This window comes from Rattus norvegicus, chromosome 18 (genome assembly GCF_036323735.1).
Source record: "Rattus norvegicus strain BN/NHsdMcwi chromosome 18, GRCr8, whole genome shotgun sequence".
In the NCBI taxonomy this organism is placed as follows: domain Eukaryota; kingdom Metazoa; phylum Chordata; class Mammalia; order Rodentia; family Muridae; genus Rattus; species Rattus norvegicus.
Window position 1 is genome coordinate 60790520 of NC_086036.1, and position 17543 is coordinate 60808062.

General features: G+C 46.5%; 1 protein-coding gene across 9 annotated transcripts in view; it reads left to right on the plus strand.

The window, feature by feature from the left end:
• Nedd4l (NEDD4 like E3 ubiquitin protein ligase) overlaps window positions 1-17543 on the plus strand; it is a 332907-nt gene that overhangs the window by 126602 nt on the left and 188762 nt on the right. The window contains exon 1 of one of the 9 annotated variants that reach the window (XM_063277204.1): window positions 6828-9457. The exons of 6 other annotated variants lie outside the window; for them this stretch is intronic. The gene's annotated coding sequence lies outside the window, so the exon portion shown is untranslated. Of the gene's footprint in view, window positions 1-6827; window positions 9458-17543 lie in introns of those variants that run through there. 2 more of the 9 variants (XM_063277203.1, XM_063277207.1) reach the window with 2 other exon arrangements.

Here is a 17543-nt window from a genome sequence, read left to right on the forward strand (position 1 = left end):
TCTCAGAGAGGGAGCAGTGGGCTCTGTGTTCCCATGGTGGTTAGCACCAGGAATGCAAGGTCCCAGTCATATTCTTTGTATTAGGGGGACAGTACAAATGTGTGAATGCACAGGGACACATGCTGCCAAAGTAGGGAGGCCTTCACTGTGACAAGACAGAGGTGATGAACGGCTACAACACAGTGTCTTAAATTAGGCTCACTTGCCTTATCGAGCTGCTGACACCAGTTTTTGTGAGGGCCACTTCCTTTCCATGAGGCATACTTTAAAGCTAATAATATCTACCAACCTTAAGGTTGTGTGTGTGCGCGCATGTGTGTGTGTGTGTGTGTGTGTGTGTGTGTGTGTGTGTGCGCGTGTGTGTGTCCGTCCGTCCAGGTGTGCAGGTTTTCATTCATATATGTGCATCTGCTTTTGGAGGACAGAAGACAACCTTGAGTGTTGTTCTCCAGGAGGTGCCCACCTTGAATAGATAGCACATCTCAGTAGGTCCTGGGACTTGACCATTCAGCCAGGTTATCTGGCTACCAAGTTCTAGGGCTCTGTTTGTCTTTCTCCTCTATCACAGGGATTAGTTACAAGTATGTGCCACCACATCTCACTCTTTGGTCCTGGCGATCAAACTGGGGTCTTTGTGCTTACATAGCAAGAACTTTTACCCACTGACCCATCATTTTCCTTGCTCCTGACCTTAAGTTTTAAAGAGGTTCAAGCTGTCCATCTCAACAACAACAAGACAGTCAGAGAAGGTGCAGCTACCAGACTGACTGACGAACATCTGAGAACAAGAATTCATGGCAAAAACAAAACATAGAAGCTGGAGAGCCTACTGCAGGGTTCTGTCACAGAAGAAAAGCTGATTTCCCTAATGTACTATATGGTCTATAGATCAATAAGACGACCAGTAACCTAGCAAGAGATGATCGCCAGAGCCTGTGAAAAGACAGACTGGGCAGGGAAGAAAGAGTGCTACCTTCAGTTTCCAACTTTCAATCATCAGATGGTCGATATGCTCTGGTAGACTGGGGAGCGAAGGAACAAATAGTTACATGGCCGACACAGGGTAGGTGTGTCAGTGGGTTCAGCCTCTAACAATGTGGAAGGTTTATCAAAATAGCACATCCCTGCACCATCAGATCAAGCCTGACCATTCTATTTTTCTAACAGATGGACAGACCTGGGTGTCCAATGAGAGGCAGGCAGGAATGGCCGTTCCTTGGTTGGTAGAGAAGATGGGAAATAAGAACTGTCCATTGTAAAGCATCTGATCCTGGGTTTAGAAACGAGCATCCCCGCCCGCCTCCCCTGCTGGGTTTGCACTCAGTCAAGGTCTCTCCACCAAATTCAGTCATGGAGGCTGGTGGTTACAACGGACAGACGTCTAGGTGTGTCTGCTGAACTTGGACTCCGGAGTCGCACATCGGACTAATGATGTTTAAGTCGGGCTCCACACTGGATCTCACAGAGACCATCCAAAAATATTTCACTGGGGCCTCATCCCAGAAACTGACTAAAACAGCTTAGAGTAAGGTATAGGTAGGTAGTTGGGGTCAGGAGCCACAGTGAACTCAGCTCTGCAGTTGGGAATACAGAGGCTCGGAAAGACCACTTGTTACCCCAGGGCTCTAAAGATACGGAAGCAGCTGGGTCAGACGTGCACCCATGACTCCGTCCTTACCTACATTGAGCACAACACTGTTACTGCTCTCCAGTCCCGAGTTACCCTGTTGACCTTTTCCACGGCACAGGCACATTGTTGGTGAGTTTTACCTGTGCCTGCACCATTCCAGTGACCGCCGTTGTCACTTGAAGGGTGGATGTTATGCAAATGCACATTTCTGCTCTCTTAGAGAAAAGTCTCCTTGAACGAGCAATCTGTATTCGTTAGCAGACAAATCCAGGTCTTCCTATCGGAGTCCCTGGCATGCCTGGATTTTCTCCCAGTCTGCTATGTCCGGACAGAAGCACAGGGTCCTATTCAGTACTGTTCTCTTGAATCAGAATCCAAGCCATGACCTTCTCTCGAAGTCCCCTTTGTCCAGCAGGAGGACTGGGAACAAAAGGTGTTTCTTCACCTTCCCAGGGCTCCTCTCTGGGTTTCCAATCCTCCCAGACAACCCAGGAAGCCTTTATCCTCCTCTGGTATGCAGTGAGCAGCTAACACCTCCTGAGAATCCTTAAAATCGTTCCCCAAAGAAACCACTCTGCTGCAGATGCCTATATTTAGACCTCAGAAAGCCCACATCAGATTTCTGCTGCCTTTCTCTCCCTGCTCTGAGCCTGCTGTTTGAAAGGCAAGGGGCTCCTTTGTCTTTAAAGTTCAGCACTGTCTGCCTAGCTCCCACCTTGAACTCTAATGCCTTGGAATGTCCTGGGGCCTTTTCTTCCCACGTTCTGACCAAACTCCAAACCACGGGTGATAACCTTTACACCATAGGTGTAGGAACAATACAACAGGGCTAGAAAATATCTTCCTAACAGTGCCACAGTTAAGTGAACAAGAGTGTATTTTGGTAGGCCTCACGATTTGATTCATCCCAGATGCATTTAACTAGATCACGAGGCTCCTTTGAGCTGGTGGCTCTCCAGGTGGCTGTCCATAATCAGAGCACACCTGATGGTTAGTAGCATAAGATGCTGGCAGGTTGAAACTATCAAGTTCAGTTACAAGCTGCATAGAACAGGATTAAGATGTTGACTTGGAACCTGGTTTGGATGGGTTAATGTGTTAAATTGTCTTAAACAGCTGGGCATTGTAGTGCACGCCTTTAATTCTAGCAGTGGGTTTGGCTATCCTGATCTATAGCAGGTTCCAGGACAGCCGTTGATACATAGAGAGACCCTGTCTCAAAACAAACAAACAGATGAATGAATAAATAAATAGAAAAAGAAAAAAATTTTTAAGCAAAAATGGGGGGTGGGGATCATTAGGGTCAGTTCTCAGGTCTCCTAATTCCTAGCTTATCAGGTTAATTGTTTGACAGATCATCGGTTACTTCAGTGGTATCTGCTGGCTGGCTTTGACTCATTCCTGTGTCTCCATGGTACTTTTGCTTTCTACCTAACCAAACGCAAATATCATTGCTTTCTGTCCCATTAGTTGGTGGTGATGCAGCCCAGGAGGACTTGTCTCTCTGTCTCTTGGTCGAGTTTAGTAGGCCCAGACACATGCTGACTGACACTTTGGAAGGTGCTGTAGCAGAGATGAAGGGAAAAAGTGTGTGCCTTCAGAAGCTAACCCATTCTTGCTCAGTCCCACTCAGCCTGGCCCATGAACATAGATCCTAAATATCCGAGCAGTTTTGCTGTGGTCTTTTAGGGAATCTTAAGGTCTTTTAAAGATATGTGCAGATTCATGGGCGTATCCAACATTTTATCAGGGCACAATAATGGAAGAGTTCACACTCTAGAGCCCCTACAAAATTCCTTCTAGGGAACCAAGCCATAGAGCCACTCCCCGCCCCCAATCTTATAGTGTCTTAGACAAGTTTATGATTTTGCTCTAGGCTGTATACATGCCTACCCAAGGCTTATGTATGGCACTATACCCTTTCCGTTGGCTTCACTTCTGGTTGTTTTAAAGGACTGGTTGGTGCATGCTGTCATGCTTTGGCGTAACACTGCAGGCTGTGCTGTGGCCTTGGGCCTTGCAGATGAACTTGTGGTTGGTTTTGAAAACATTTAGAGGCTAAGAGGAAATCAAGGCTATGAATGTATACACACTTAGGAGAGGGGTGAGTGTCTGTGTTCTTTCCATTCTGTGGTATCTTGTTATGCAGCCTAGCCTGATGCTCTCAGTCTACCTGCCTCCAGCTGTCAATATTAAGGTCCTCCTACATGATTATAAGGTGGGCATCACCACACCTGGCTGAACTGTATCTCCTCCTCCTCCTCCTCTTCTTCCTCCTCCTCCTCCCCCTCCTCTTCCTCTTCCTTCTATCCTTTTTTTAATATTTATTTTTATTATTTTTTGTACATCCTGTATTTACATATATTTACATATACATTTGCACACACTCCCTCCTTCCCCTCTTTCATCCCTCAAGTCTCCTCTTAAACTCATGGCTTCATTCCCTTTAATTATCTTTCTTACACAAACATAGACATACTCAAATACATATGTACCTAGAATGATTTGGAAGAGTCAAGCTGGATCTGCCTCCTCCTGAGGACCAGCCTTCCCAGTGCTGCAAGGTGGGCTCCAAGATGCTGTGGAGAAAGTAACCAGGAGTCCTACCCAGCAGCGATAGCTAGGAACCATAACAGTAGCCAGAATGGTAAGCCTTCCCAGAATGCAACAGTAGCCCTTATAGGCTGGTGCTGGCCAGCAGCCGCCTAATTGGAGGTAAGGCCCACTCCATAGGAGGGAATTCGTGCTGCAAACCTAGCCAGCTGGGGAGCACCCACTCCAACTCCCAAACCAGGCTGATCTTTATCTACATTCTTTTTTTTTTTTTTTTGGTTCTTTTTTTCGGAGCTGGGGACCGAACCCAGGGCCTTGCGCTTCCTAGGTAAGTGCTCTATTTATCTACATTCTTAAAACTTATTCTTAATAGGCGTAGCTCTCACCCCTTATCAGGGAAGGTTGTTGTTGTTGTTGTTGTTGCTGTTGTTGTTGTTGTTTGCAGAGATGGATACCATTGTTGAACTGGACTAACTGATCAAAGCCCTCTTGCAAACGAGCTATTTCTTGGCATTACTTTTTCTGTATACTCTGGTTGGAATATAGAGCTACTGAAATTCACCTCTTGATTGTTCTAGTATAAAATTAAGCTTATTACAAGTGAGATTTCTGCTGTATTTGCACTGACACGTACAACCAACACACTGGGGCAGTGAGGTTACAAAACAGATGTTTTACGGAGGGTGAAGTCCTGACAGTTCCTGTCTTCCTCGTCTGTTACACTCCAGACTCCGACTGCCTCCCCCCAACAGCCCCTCTCCCACCCGACCCCAGGCCTCCTGTATCACTGCCAGCCTCCTGGCAGCTGCTTATGAAACCTAACGTTTATTGTGGTCTCCCCTGTTGCTTTCCGGTAAATCACAGCGTTGCTTAAGAGACTTGACGCAGAGGCATCTCTTAAACACGAGTTTCCTAAGGTCATCTTTCTCACAGTCCTCACTTCTGGTAGTTCCCCCACTAAGATTGGTATCGGTCGTTTATAACTTGCTGGATGTAGAATAGTCCAAGGGGCTGAATGGACACCCGGGGGAAGGGAAATGGTTAGGAACACTGCTTTAGATGTAACTGGTTGCCAATACAGTCCCCAGTTGCACAGAGCAATTTGTAGGAACCCCTGAGAGGCACACGCGCACAAACAGTAGAGCCCAGTCCCGAGGTATTCCCTTTTTTGGTCGTTTCAGAATCCTCAGCTGCCTTCTTCGGTGTACTTGGTGATACCGTCTTCCTCTCGCTGGTGTTGTGGCCCTTTCTGTTCTACGTGTGGGCCACGCTGGCTCTCACTTCTGTTTTCTCCCTGTGTGCTGAGAATTTCTGTTTTATAACCACTCTCCCAGATGTTAGGTGGGGAGGCAGAAAGAGAATACTTTCAAGTTTGTGTGTGTGGGTGAAATGAAGCTTGGAAGTAAGATCTGATGGAAGAGAATGAAGGCTGTCCTTGAGCAGTGTAGCTGGCTATCGGGAGTATTTGTGACAGAGTAGGAATCCCATGGCTACCTCTCCAGAGTTGATTGAAGGTGGACCAGGGTTCGTGACTGCAGTATACAAGGGCCACCAGCAGGTGGGGCTGCAGTCTCTTGGCCCAGGTAGGATCCTCTTAAACTCCTCCTCATCATTATTAAAGAGTGGTACCATCAGCAAGCCTGATCCCAAGCCCCTCAAAGGGAATCATACAGGCAAAGACCCCTGGCTCTGCCATCAGCTCCTCTCTGTATTCGCGGTCCTTAGAATGGAGCATGTTCCTGGCTGTCTTAGTTAGGGTTTTACTGCTGTGAGCAGACACCATGACCAAGGCAACTCTTATAAGGACAACATTGGGGCTGGCTTACAGGTTCAGAGGTTCAGTCTATTATCATCAAGGCGGGAACATGGCAGCATCCAGGCAGGCATGGTGCAGGAGGAGCTGAGAGTTCTACATCTTCATCTGAAGGCTGCTAGCAGAATACTGACTTCCAGGTAGCTAGGATGAGGGTCTTAAAGCTCACGCTCACGGTGACACACTTCTTCCAACAAGGCCACACCTACTCCCACAGGGCCACACCTCCAAATAGTGCCACTACCTGGGCCAAGCATATTCAAACCATGACACTGGCTTTCCAGTGGGAATTTACATTGAGCCTTGGGCGGAGGCCCCCCTCTATCTTGGGCTGCCTCTTGGTATCCTAGGCACAGTTGAGTCTAAGGAGTCATGGGCTCTCTCTCTCTCCCTTCTCTTTGACTACTGGATTCAAAACTTAATTTAAAACTGGTGCTTCCGACATGTTGGAGACATTGGTGAAAAGAAAAACATCTTATGTTAATAAATGTGCACTGAGGTGTGGATTCGTTTAGTTAGCGGGGCTGGGGATGAAGCCAGGGTCTTGCACCTGCTAGGTTTTAGCTCAGGCAGCCTACACTACGCCTCTTGAGTTCCTCCTTGAGGGAAGCAGAAGGAGGTAGCTAGGGTTGGTTGAAGATAGTGGTTCAGTGCTACCGGGTAAGGAAATGCAGAGGAGTTAAAAGGGTCTTGATGGCAGAATGCTGCTTTCAAGAACACTGGGGCCTCACTGCTTCTCCGTCCAGGGCGGGAAGGAGGGCTTAGAGGGGCTTCACTTGCCAAGGATCCGAGTGGTTCAGAAACATGCTGGGTGCCACTAAGCTAAAGGGCCAGCCAGTTTTAGTGAATAAAAGTGAAGATTCATTTCGTCTTCATGAGGATGACAAGCAATGTCCGGATGGGCGTTCTTGCCCCCTTAGCTATTCTTCCTGACATTTGTGTGGCCTTTTAAGAGAGACTCTGGGGGGCTGTCCTTCCTCACTCCCACACCCTGTGTCCCTCACTGGGTGTTCCAAATGGCTGAGAGACTTGGAGGTTCCAGGTCACCTGGGGCAGGCTGTACACACCTTAAAACTTGGCTGTCAACTTCCAAGGTACAGTCTGGCTGCAGGGCAGCATGGCAGAACTTGAGTTGTCCTCCGTGTCTCTGGAGTCCACCAAGTTCCACCTGGTCTTTGGCCCGGCTGCCTCTGTGAGGAGCTGTTTCTGTCTTCCCCACGTCTGACGAGACAGGCAGGCGTCAGCAGCAGCTTCCAGCCCAGAGAGCTCTTGCTCAGCACAGCTCCCGAGTGCCCTGCCCTGGTGGAAGCTCTGCAAAGGCTCTACCTGGGCAGCAGCTACAGAGCCCTCCCCTCCCAGCACCTTGCTCCGCCCACCCGCTCCAGGCTGTTGCTTGCCTGTAGGGAACTGGAGAGACCAGGATTCCTCTTCCATTCTTGCTGTTGTTAAGGGAAACAGACCAGCCATCTGCATCTAGACCAGCCTTCCTCTCCCTCTCTCTTTCAAAGGAGGTTTTTTTTCCTGCCTGGAATCTGGTAAGTGTGGGCAAAGGCTCTGTCTCCTTTCTTGATCTGTGCAGAACGGTCTCGTGTGGTGGATCCGTGAGCTTTAACCTATGTGTGCTAGAATTCAGTGGAGTCTTTGAGCTTACACCTTCTCTCAAAGTGCTCGTTGAATATTTTTTAGTGTGCCTTGATACCTGTATCAAAAAATATAGCATATTTTTTTTCATTCCTCATGTGCTTAACCTCTGTCATTTTGCCTGAAGCTTCTTCTTCCCACTGTACGGCGCTGAAAATGATGCGGATAGTTCTCTGGTGCCTTCCCCATGAATAAATGATGCATTTGTCATTGCTGTTTTCCTGAAATGGTCAAAAATAGACACAGTGAAAGGATCTGTCACACCAAGTTCAGAAATTTGGTATAAAATTCTAGGTGGAAATAAGGACAGGTCTTTCTTTTTAGGCTTCGTTATGTGTTTGTTTCGATTTATAGCATAGCCACCGTGGTCACCTGGGTTGCCATGAGATATGTGTGTCTCTTGACCCCTGGAGATTTACTTCCTAGGACGGGACTTGTCACAGACCTTCATAGGGAACTCCAGGGGACAAGTCCTATGGATCCTCACTTTAGCTTTCACAGAGCTTCACAGATCTGACCATTTTGCTCTTGTGTGGGGAGAGACGTCCTGTCAGGAAGTTTTAATACTGAGAAGTGAGGGGCCCAGCGACTCGGCCCTTCCTCACTAGCGTCTCATAGTTCTCAGTCTTCAGAATAGAAACTGTTATCCTCTTTTAGAGAAGGTGCAATGGGCCTTTTATATTTTCCATGTTTGAAGTTAAAGAGGACTTACATAAATGCCATTTAGAAAAAAAAATACAGGAATTAGTTTCTTGGAGTAAGCTGTCTTTCCATGAGGTCACTTGCAATAGCAAGAACAGTATGGGCTTCTTCTTCTCTCTCTCTCTCTCTCTCTCTCTCTCTCTCTCTCTCTCTCTCGAAAAAGAGAGGGAGAGGGAGAGAGAGAGAGAGAGAGAGAGCGCACGCTTTAGTCACAAAACATATATGACAAATATGTGGCTTGAGGAAAATGGAATTATATAACCCTGAATGGAAGACCGGGCATTTGGGGAACATGCCCATCAATAAGAAGCTCCTGGGCCCCTTACACAAATGCTGAAATGGAGCATGCATGTTCTGTGTGGTTTCATGGGTTTAGGAAGAAGGAGGAAGTTAACCTTGTGGAGATGGCTTAAAACGGGCCAGAAAACAAAATGTTTGTCAGGAATCTTCAAAACCAGGGGCCTTTGTAATGTGTGAAATTGAACTTCTGACCCTTCTTGCTTCATGGTGACTTGTTTTCCTCGCAAATTATGTGGTGTTGGGTCTTTAGATATGGGGCAGACAGAACGATTTAATTTCTATAGGGACTCACTGTTCTTTTTGTGGGTGACATGAGATTGTAGGACCAAAACACCACCAAAAAAAAAAAAAAAAAAAGACAAAAAAACAAAGACATTTGAACTTGCCAAGAAAAAGGCCTCGTCCTCCTTATCTGTGTATAACTCCATCCTCGTAGGCTGCTTTGCACGGGTGGTAATGTTTGTCCCCCCTAAGAGAGCAGGAGGAGCAAAGAGACTCTGACAGCTCCAGGAGAAAATCAGTGTCCTGTTCCCCGAGCCAGGGGTGACCTCATTTCTGCTCCTGCCTGGACACTGATGTTCTCTTCCTGGTGACTCAAACTCTGTGTTTGGTAACACTCTTTCGACTTCCAGACTCTCGCCTCTTGCTAAGAGGCCTGAGCACCTAGTTAATGATCTCTAGGGTAAATGATCTAACCTGGTGGGGACGGCTCGAGTAGACTTGCGTACCCTCCTCTGGGGACTTCTTCCCCGCCAGCCACCTGCCCACCTGTAGGAACTGGTCAGAGCCAGTTTTCTGTGCTTTCCTGGATGGTACAGGTGAGGTCAAACTACAAACGGTAGGGAAGACAGCAGCTACAAACTCCCCTGCAGGGGACTCACAGGTAGCTAACTCCGGGAGGAGTGGGGTAGTCTTGAGGTCCACAGGCACTGGGGATGGTGGCAGGGTAGTGGCAGGCAATGATGGTATTAAGCGATTGTATGTCCTGGTCTGCGTGTGGTAACTGCCCGGGTCTCCTGCAGGCACCTTGGCTGCCATCTGTTCCTGCTCATCTTTGATTGACAGTAAATGGCAGGGCTGTCTGGGTGGCCTTTGAACTTGTAGGGCGAGCAGGACGCGCAGCAGTGTTTCCTTCTGACCTAAGGGCAGCACCGGGTGGTTTCTTTATGCTCCACCGGGAGACCTAAAATAAGGGTAAAAATAGCTTTTATAGTAACAGAAGCAAGACTTCCCCTTTGTGATTTTTGAAAGATAGCCATTAAAGGTTTCTTTTCTTTCTTTTTTTTTTTTTTTTTTTTTTGTGTCTGCAGTCTCTCAGGTTTGACTGGGGAGTGTGTTTCTCACAGGTCTCTGTTGAGTTGTATTAAAGTACTTGCCGCTATAACCTTCTCTCTAAAGAAGCAGAACGGCAGATATGAAATCAGGAGACATTTACATAAGTCATGTATTTTAGCATCCTATCCAGAGGCATCTTTCCACTCTCCCTACCTTTAATTGTGTTTTAGAGAATGGAGCCAGCATTAATTGTGGATGGCAAAATGACCCTTGAGCTGTGTGGCCCTCTGAGGCAGGGTGTGTTCGGATCCATCGTGAGCCATTTCGGACTCGTTCTCAGGCCAAGTCCTGCCTCACACAGGCCAGATTGTCCGTTAGCTGGGACTCTGATGTTTATTCTAGAATCATGGAGTAGGTAGAATTAATTGTGATTTTTAACCTGAATTCTTTGTTATTAGTGAATTATAAAATGTATCTATGTAATGCTTTTTTTTTTTAAAGTACTAACTCAACTGGATATAGTGATGGATGCCTAGAGTCCTCCTACTTGTGGGGTGGAAGCAGAAATATTAGGAGGTCAAGGTCATTCTTGGTTACAGTGCAAGTTCAAGACCAACCAGGCTACCTGAGATAGTCTCAACGTATTTAAAAACAAAAAACAAACACAAGAAAGCATCATGATCCAGCATAGCTGAGGGCAAAACATTGACTTTGCATTTTTGTTCTTCAGTGACTGTGTTTTATAGATAAACACTGGTGTGTATATCCTAATAAAGGGAGTTTTTAATTATTCTGTTATTTTCAGTGGGGTGAGTGCAGTTATGTGTGACAACACTCATGTGGGGGCCAGAGGGCATCTTCAGACAGCACCTGTCTCCTTCCACTTTTCTCATCAATGTGTGCAGCAGGCTAGCTGACCCACTGGCTTCTGGGGATCCTTCTGTCCACACGTTCCGTCATTCCGTCTTGTAGGAGGGTTGAGATTCAAGCTGCACAGTACTCACCTGCCTTTTCTTCAGTGTACAGAGCCAAACTCCAGTCCTGCGCCTGTAGGACGAGTGCTTTATTCACTGACCCCGTTTTCCAACCAGTACTTTGTAAAACTATTCATTCCATTCTTGTTGAACTCTGGTATGTAAACTTACCATCGGTTGCTTAAAGTGGTTCTCAAATGGCGGTTCTGTCTCCCTCACCAACATGTGGCGGTTTCTGGAGACTTGGGCTGCCACAGTTTTGGGGAGAAGATGATGGTGGGAAGTGGGTGGGCACTTGTGGGTTGGGGCTCCTTGCTGTTTTCATTTTTGCATCTGTTGTAGGACACCTCTATCATGTACATCCAGCCTCAGGTGTCTGTCTGGCTGGGATGAAGAGCTTGACTTTAAAGAATCTGTCTGCATGGTCTGTTCATAAGGAGTAAAACGGTGTGGGGTGTGTGTGTGTGTGTGTGTGTGTGTGTGTGTGTGTGTGTGAGAGAGAGAGAGAGAGAGAGAGAGAGAGAGAGAGAGAGAGAGAGAGAGTTAACAGAGAAAAAGAGCTGCCATCAATACAGCTTTAAGGTAAGAAAGTGTCTTTGACAGGGCCAGGGAGATGGCTTTGGTGAAGGTACATGTCGCCAAGCCTTATGGGCTGAGTGCCACCTCACGACCTGATGTGGTAGGAGAGAGCTTACTCCCAAGAGTAGTCCTCTGACCTCCACATGCTTGCTGTGGCAACCATGGCCCCACGTATAGGCTAGACAGACAGACAGACAGACAGGAAGGCAGGCAAATTGTTGGATAGATGGATGGACAGATGATAGATAGACAGATAGATAGATAGATACATACATACATACATACATACATACATGCATGCATTGAAAGGTAATGGAGAGATGGATGGACAGACAGATGATTGATAGACAGATGGACAGATAGAGAAAAATAGGTAAAAGTGAAATGTTTTTAAAGTGTCTTTCAAGTTCTAATTATTGGCAAGGTGCCTTATTTTAATATAACTTGATAATTAATAAAACTATAGTAAATAATTACCTGATCCTTTTTATGCACATTATGTGTGTGAGGATGCATGTGACTATGTGTGTGTTACTTTGGTGGAAAATCAAGGCCTTGCAGCCTTTGGGCAACTGTTCTACCACTGAGCTATATGCCCCGCCCTGACTTGACAATTTCTTGCACCAACTGTTTGCACTGGGGCTTCATCGGTACAGAGAGAAGCAGCAAAGTGGGAGATGTGGCTGTGGGGCTCTGTGTCTCTAGATGGGCCTGGGCCTCGTCCCTCACAAGGTGGGGATGTGACAGACCCATGTCTGTGGCTGTCGCTGTGAGGCCGAGGCTGACGTGCAACTCTAGAAACAGACTCTGCGATCTCAGAGCTAATTCGGTCTAACGTGCTCCCTTTGGGGATGAAGGAACTGGCTCCAAAAGGTTAACTTTCCTTTTCTAGTCTTCTCTGACGTGTTTTCCTCCCTCCTTTCAGTTCTCAGGGCAACTTCGCCTGTTAATTAATTCACTTTTCAGTTAATCGTGCGCTCAGTTCTGACACCTTTTATTGTCATGCCGCCTGCTCTTAGAAATCTTCAAGATTAATTTTTTATGCATATGCTTCTTGACGCCTTAATTAGATTAAACGGGCTTTGCAGTCGGGATAATGGTAAAGGAAGGTGCTTTTGCGTGCCTGTCTGTCCCCAGAGACGCGCTTGGTAAATTTCAGACCCAGAGAAGAGATTCGATGACCTGATCAGACTGGACCTGACTGAGCAACTGTGAAAATTAGAACCAATGTCAAGAGATGTCCTTCATGTGAAGACTGACTTGCTTCCCTCATGGGTAGCTTTGCATGTATTTGAGAGGGCCAGAGGTGCCTGTTACTGTCCATCAAGGCTGACTTGTAAAGAATCTCCTCTCAACTATGTTTCATCCAACATTCCTGTTTTCTTTGGACCTAACCCAGCACCCTTTTGCCACGCGGAGGGCCCACATGTGCACTGGATGCACAGAAAGTACTCCAGCCCGCTTCTGGTAGACTTGGCTATTCCCGAGGTGTGGCTGGTGTTCTGGAATAAACAGCCCTGTGTGGGGTTTATTCTGGCATTCTGGTGGGATTTAGTCACACACTCACTCATCTAGCAAACAAGCGGTCTCTCCAGAGCTATACTAAGCTCCGCCTACCTCTGTAGAGCTCTGCTAGGCTCCGCCCCACTCTGCTGAGCTCAAAGAAGAGGTCCCTGCCCCACGTTTAGAAGACGGCTAGAGAGGGCTTGCACATGAAGTCTATAAACTGTCAGTCCCTGTCTCCTAACCCTCCCTTCACACACTCATTTCATTCCCACCACAGCAAGTGTATTCCTTCTGTTTCCTCCTACCTCCCTCTGCCTGCCTTGGCTAGGTTTGGGTCTAGGGAAGTACTAGTCAAAGTGGGTCTAGGGAAAAGTGCAGACCATGGGCCAGTAGCAGAGCTTGTTAGGCAGACAGGTGTCAGGCCCTGCCCCTGATTTGTGGGTTCCAAGGGGCCCCCTATAATAGGTGATTATGAGAAAGCCCTCCCTCATCTGATGCCGCCTTCAGGAGGGGGACACAGCAGTGGTTGGTCACCAGGAACATACGGATTCTCACTTTCCTCCCATGCATCCTCCAGCCTGCTGTCTGTGTATCACCCAGACTTCGCCTGGAATGGGCCCCCCTTTGCTGAGGGGTCTTTTCTAGATAGTTCTGCCCACCATTTCCTGCTCAGTGTGTTCATCACAGCTTCTCTTCTCTAGCCATCCTGGAAGTCCTGACAAGTGCCCCTGCTCTCTTTACTGCATGCGAACCCCGTAGAATCCACATCTGTGGTTCTGGCTTTCTTTATTGCATTTGTCCCCTGTAGAGTCCACATCTGTGGTTCCAGATCCACAGCTTCAAGCAATCAGAGACTCAACAGAAATCTGAAAATACGTGAGTGAGAAAACTGCATCTGTATCGAATGTGTCTAGACCCTTCTTCCTTGTTGCCCTCCCCTCACAACACAGGAAGACTATTTTCTGTGTCCCTGATATGGTATGGAGTATAATAAGTTATATAGAAATGGCAGAAGCTCTGTGGTGGAGTGTGTAAACAGTAAATATGTGGCATAGTGTGACATACAGGCTTTGAGCGCCTTCGTGAACACTGAACAGCACTGTGGTCCAATCGTTGCCTATATGCACACAAGAGCGTGTTAGCTCCACAGCCTTGCCTTATGGCGGCCATGAGGTGCATGTGTGAGCATGCATGAACACAACCTTATTAATAATTGCTTCATTAGACTCCCGTGTGTACTTAAATAAAAGCTCGGTTGTCAATCACTCCTTAAGTTACGCACAAACAGACTTGTTGGCCTAAGCCCTTGCAAGTAATAAAATTGTTGTCAAGATAAAAATCATGTTATGTCAGATTCGGTATTTCTGGTGTCTGGATTGAAATTCCGGGTGGCCAGTCTTGGAAAGTGTCAGGCAGTAATCTAAGTGGATGCGTGTGTTTTGTACAGTGAGTGTGAGGTTCTAGTGTACCGTCGTCTAGTGTTGATAAAAATACACAAATAAAGGAAGGGTTGCTTTTGTTTTAAAAAGAGGAGTCTCAATACTGAGAAACAGATCATCTTCCCCCCATATGCTATGCTAGCTGCACCCAAATTAGTAAACGCTGAAATAATTATGGCTGATAAAAAACATTTCGCAAATTCTTCTTACTTTTTACATAATTAAAGTAAGCTCTCCACTTGATCGTCATCTCTGAGATAAACCCAGTCTTGCCAGGCTGTCTGGGAAGCTTGGTGAATCAGACCCTAAAATTTCATAACATTTCGAAAAATAACCACTATGTACTGTGACTTATCGAGGATACAAAGAAGTTCCTTAGCTCTAAGATTTGTGTCAGTCTTGTCAGCCCAGCCCAGTGCAAGCCAATCCCATTATAGAAGTCCACTGTGAGAAGGCCATTGCTTTGAGCTTTACCTAAGTGAAATTCAGCTCTCACAAGTTGTGAAGCATAGCTAGATTTATGACAGACTTTGCCACTGTGTCTGCCTGCCTTCCACTTTCTAGGCGTGCTTTGTTTATTTATAGTGTTTGTCTGTGGGCTTTGCTTAATATACAGTGCAAAAAGGATTTTTTTAAGAAAAGTCTCTTGATATTGTGATGCTGATATTCTATGGGTACCTTGACATTTCCACAGAGCAGGGTTATCACCAGATAAAGTCAACCAAATCAGCGCCCCACACATTTAGACAGACAAACATGATTCCTGTGTTGCGTTGATGAGTATTTGTGTCTACGCTGACAGGCAGTGACGTGAGGGAATTGCATATATTGGTGAGCTTTAGTAAGTCTTTTCCAAACTAGGTATAGCATTTCCATATCCTTCCTAGCCTTAAACACATATTATATAAGGCCTTTGTCTTCACTGAAGGGTGCAAGGTCACATGTAGAAATCTGGGACTCCAGAATATACCATACACTGTTAGAAATGAGAAGTCATTTGTTTTTTCAGATAAAAATCAAGCTTCCCAGCTCTGAAATTCAATAGAGTGCAGTGAGGGGTAAAAGAGACTAAGAACGAAAGGCAAGAAAAAGAGGAACTCTGCATCCTACCCGTGATGGTTTAGAATGTAAACCAGATGCAAATATCCAGTGAACTAGGAACAGCTTAACAGACAAGGCTCTGACTGGGTGCCTGGAGAGAAGGCTTAGCATTTGAGAGCATGCGCTGATCTTGAAGGGGAGAGGGAGTCAGGCACTAGGATCCAGGTTCAGCAGCTCACAACCTCTTGTTACTGTGGCTTCATGAGATCTAACACCTTCTTCTTCAGTCCTCCATGGTCGTCCACACTGACAGACACCTATCAACAAAGACTAACCCTCCCCCCTACCGTGTGTGTGTGTGTGTGTGTGTGTGTGTGTGTGTGTGTGTGTGTGTGTGTGTGTTTTAAAGAACATCTCACTACTTCACCAACAATCACAAGGTACTCCTAAGGTCTACCACAGCAATACAGAACCCACTATAGACACGTATACCTACCTGTTTGCTATGACAAGGTTATATGGCTGATTACAGCATCAGTCTCTAATGCAGTGAACTAATGTGGTTTTATGATCATCAGCCAGCTAGTACTTGAACAATTGTGAGTCTGGATCTAGAACAGTCAGGCTGGGTAACGCTGGCAACGAGTCCTGGTCATCACAGTTGGCCGAAAAAGTAGCAGAGATTGAGAAAGGTAAACGGGGTCGCCTGGCAAGGATATTTGCCTTTTCTCAACAGGATGGAGGCTATATTTAGAGGAAATGTTTGTAGTGATAATATTTGAAAGTTTTGTTTTGTAATCCTAGGGAGCTTGGGTTATTTCAACTAGAGGGAGGTGGGGAGCGGGGGGAGGAGATGGAGAGACGGGAGTGTGTCCAATGGGAGAGGAAAATGAGATGATTAATCATTGCAGAATAAAAATAGAAAGCACGTGGGAAGCAGAATCTTGAAGCTTCAGGGCTATCCGTTAGTCCTTAGAAGAAGATTTTGCTTTAAGAGAACTGATGGAGACCCGCCCACATCCCTAAGGAACTTCTAGCCCTCCCATTGCATGCAGGTAGACTGCTCTAAATATATTCTGCTCTAGCCTATTTCCTTCCCTCCTTGTTCTGCTCCCTTCGCTCTAGATAAGAATCACTGCCCGCTCTTTGCCTCCACGGTCATTCTTGTTTCCTTTGCACCATGTCTATGTTCCAGGGTCCTCTTGTACTGGTCCCTCTAAACCAGCAGTTCTCAACCTGTGGATCACAACCATTGGAAAACACATCTTTCCGATGGTCGGTAGCAAAATCACAGTTGTGAAGTAGCAATGAAATAATTTTCTGGTTGGGGGCCACCACCACATGAGGAACTGTATTACGAATTGCAACATTAGGAAGGTTGAGAACCGGTGCTCCACACCCCCTATGCAAGGATGTCTCCTTATACATTCTTATACCCTTTGGGGTACAAGCATCTATGAGAAGGCTTCCTCCCCATTTCTTTCTGTCTTCTCCATGTTCGGGACCCTCTCCCCATGAGGGTGCTCTGCACACTGAGGACCAGATGTCCTAAGCATCCAATAGGAGCGTGGCTAAATGAAGTCAAGTTTCTCAGTCAGAAGCAAGCGTTCTCTTACATTTGCAGAGCTGTTTGCACTGGGCTGCTCATTCCTGGCCTCATAAAGAAACCCTTGGAGGACAGCCACTCTGCCCGAAGTGCCTAGAGATACTATCTTATAGCTTAAGATAGGAGGGAGAAGTATTACACACAAAAGAGAGGAACACAGAGGTAAAGGGTCAGGGGTGTACAAAACCGACAAAGTCCTGTTGAGATATGGGATACTGCATGCAGTTTTACATTCTGCTCTCCTTTGCGCTGGGAAGTGGCCATGATACCGGCTCCCTTCAGGCTTCCCTTGAGTCCTGGGATAAAAGACACAGACACACAGTCGTTCAATTTCAACTTGCCTTCTAGGCACAATTGCTGGACACTACTGTCTCCCACCTGGAAAAGTGTGCTCTTACCAATTTCTTATCTCCATCTCATCTACCTGCCGTCAACTTCAGTGATTAGTTCCATCTCGCCCCTGCCAAACATCCCTGACCACCTG